The 3,201-nt window shown below is 41.1% G+C and overlaps 1 pseudogene; it reads left to right on the top strand.

Annotated features, from left to right (window-relative positions):
* Positions 1-930: 930 nt before the first annotated feature.
* Positions 931-1,632, top strand: LOC101419099 (ATP synthase subunit C lysine N-methyltransferase pseudogene; annotated as a pseudogene).
* The last annotated feature ends 1,569 nt before the right edge of the window (positions 1,633-3,201 follow it).

Below are 3,201 nucleotides of genomic sequence, written 5' to 3'. Positions count from 1 at the left end.
GCTTCTTAATGCCTGCACCAAATATTTGATCCTTCAAACATAATCACACTTCTCTACTCGTATCTGCAAGTTCTGTCCTTAAACACCAGACACCATCTGTTAAATTGATATAAAGAGGAAATGAGAAACAGTTTTATGAATGTTGCAACTGATTAGTTATCAAGTGGTTATCTAATTAGTTCATCTCTGATTATCATGTAATTAAAGATATCTATCATATCCCTAGCTTAATACTAGCACCAAATATTTCTCTTTGTCATAAGTCAGGACATAAAAAAATATCATCAAAATAGGCTCAGAAAGGCACGTTTTGCTCCCAGCTCAGCATTCTTTGCTTTCATTCCTCTCTACTGGTTTTTGGAGGCATCCGCTCTTTGAAGCGTTGCATTAAATCATTTTCCATATTGGCTAGATAGTGGGATGGGAAACTTTTGAGGACTGTGTGTTCCTCCTTGCTTTCACACCATCCTGGTTTCAGCTTTTTGCATCACACTGAATAAAGGTGATTTCCCTCTCCTCAACTCCAGGGAAGCTCTCAGATTGTCTGGAAAAGCAGTGTGCCAAGAGGAACTAGAGGGAAAAGGGAAAAGATTGTCTCACTTTTCCTTTCCTCTTTGCATCTTCCCAAACAGAAGAGTCCAGAGCTGCTGGGGTGGGAGCGACCTGCAAGGAAGCTTGCAAATAGTGACTCAGTTGCAATAATGATCAGAGCTAACTACTGTCAAACACCTCTAGTAAGCACTGGGCTGAAGGGTTTAAATATGTTGCCATAATAACCCTCCGAGGCACTAGAATAGCCATATTTTACAAGGAAGAAACCATGTCTTAGAGGATTAAATACCTTGCAGAGTCAAGGCGCTGACAGATGGCGAGGTGGGTCGCAGACCCAAGTCTACTGCGCCCAGCGATTAAATTGTGCTCTTTAAAATCATGCAACTCGCGGTGGAGGGAGGAGGAGGTTTACCCTGGAAGCACTTGAGGAAGAAAGTCCATCAGAATATGTTCTCCCTACAAGTTTTGAAGCCACAGTTTGAAGGAAAAAATAATAATAATTGGTGGTTCTTGCTTACCGGGATTGCGGGTGGGTCCCTTGTGGCCGTGGGTGCTGCAGTCACGCCGTTTACAGTACCAGCCCTCCAAAAATGTGTTCGCGTTTTGTCCCTGCAACCCCCAGGCAGATTGAAAAATGACAGTGTTGCGCCGCAGAAGAAGCTCGGTGGTGGACGCGGGCCTTGGCGCACGTCTGGCGACGGCAGCAGCAAAGGAAGGATCCAGGGCCGTGGGTTACGAATTAAATCCGTGGCTGATCTGGTGCTCCAGATACCGTGCGTGGCCAGAAGGGGTACACAAGTTTGTCAAATGTTATATGCCAGATTTGTGGAAGGGTGGAAGGTTACTTTTTCAGAGTCCACAATTGGGTGGCGGGGGGTGCCTCAGAGGATGCGGTGGCTGGGGAGGAAAGTCGAGCTCGGGGAGGACGCCGGAGGCCCCGCGCGCAGGTGCCCGTCCCCGCGCTGCACGCAGAGCGCGTCCCTGGGCAGGGGAGCGACGCCGTGTGGGCCAAGGAGACCCGGCAGAGTGGGGCGGTCCCGGCCCGTCGCCCAAATGCGAACTAACCAAGTGTTTCTCTGAAGTGTTGGTGGGTTTTGATTTTACAGACTTTCATCTGTGTCTTCACGGAGAGAGTGCAGTTCTCCTGGGTATGGAATGAGACAGTGCTTTCCTTAAATTGGGGGGAAAGCAAATAAAAAGAAAACCAGGTAGATTTAAAACCTCCTTTCATGTGTTCTAAAAAAGAATGTGCTTACTGTCCTTTCTTACACTTGAATGAATGAAAATATGAATAAGTGATGGTTATATTGATGGGTGGAAAATATGTCAACAGCGCCTCATATTTGTAAATAATATGGTTTAATGCCACAGGTGCAAAGAAACAATTTTTAATCAATTTTATTGATAAATATTAATAAAATATAAATTCATTTAAAAATATGCAAGACTACCTTGTCAACAGATATACTACTGAACTTGTTAAACCTCAGTTTTCCCATATGCAAAGCAGGGATAGAAATCCCTATTTCAAAGCGTTAGGTGAGAATTACAAAACTAAACATCTGTAAGAGTCCCTGTTTTAAAATATGATCCATGAGTGCCCAGTCGCTTTAATTTTATTTGATTTTCTACAACTATCATGGCCTGCTTCCTTCTGCGTATCTTTAAATACCAACCATATGTCAGACACTTAGAAGAATTAAAAGATCAATAAAACATAAAAATCCTTCCTCAATATTTCATCATCTAATATGATATATGAACAACGTTTATGAACATGGTACAGAAAAACAAATTATTCAGTCTTCTTAAAATGTTCAGAGAATGCCTCACAAATCATGTAACAAGGGAGATGAGTTTTGTTTTGTTTTGTTTTTTGTTTTTTTTTTGTGTGTGTGGAGGTACCAGGGATTGATCTGGGAGAGGCAGGCACTCAATCATTGAGCTCCATTGAGATATATCCACTCCCCAGTGGAGGATCAGTAGAAGTTTATAAGAAGTTATGGGTGGGTGAAAGGACATTTCAATATATCATGTGTCAAAGCCTAGAGGTATAAAACCATGTAATTTTTTTTTTTGGTTTAATAATTTTTAGTGAATGTATAGAGTTCTGAAGGCATCCCCACAAAGCTGTTTTAGAACATTTCTCCCAATGACTCCCTTGCAAGCATTGATTGGCTCTCTCCTTAAGCTCCAAAAAACGGATTTGCTTTCTCTGGCTACAGATTTGCTTTTCTAGAAATCTCCTGTAATGAAATTAAATATATGTAGCCTCTTCTATATAGCGTCTTTCACTTAGTATGATATTTTTGAGTTCCACCCATGTTGTAGCATGTGTTAAGAGTTTATTCCTTTTTATTCCTGAATAGTATTAATTTGTCACTGTATGGATATACCACATTTTGTTTCTCCATGCATCTTGATGGACATTTAGATTGTTTCCACTTTTTTGGCTATTGAAAATAATGCCACTCTGATGTATGTCTTTGTGTAGACAAATGCTTTCATTTATTTTGGGTAGATACCTACAGTATAATTGCTGGGTTGTATGGGGAGTATATGTTTAATATTTTAAAGAAACTGCCAAACTACTATACAAAGTGATTATATCCTTTTACATGCCCACCAGGAAATTTTGATGATTCCATT

The sequence above is a fragment of the Dasypus novemcinctus genome, chromosome 25 (genome assembly GCF_030445035.2).
Source record: "Dasypus novemcinctus isolate mDasNov1 chromosome 25, mDasNov1.1.hap2, whole genome shotgun sequence".
In the NCBI taxonomy this organism is placed as follows: domain Eukaryota; kingdom Metazoa; phylum Chordata; class Mammalia; order Cingulata; family Dasypodidae; genus Dasypus; species Dasypus novemcinctus.
Note: the sequence above shows the minus strand (reverse complement) of the source record. Positions and strands in the feature narration are given on the sequence as shown.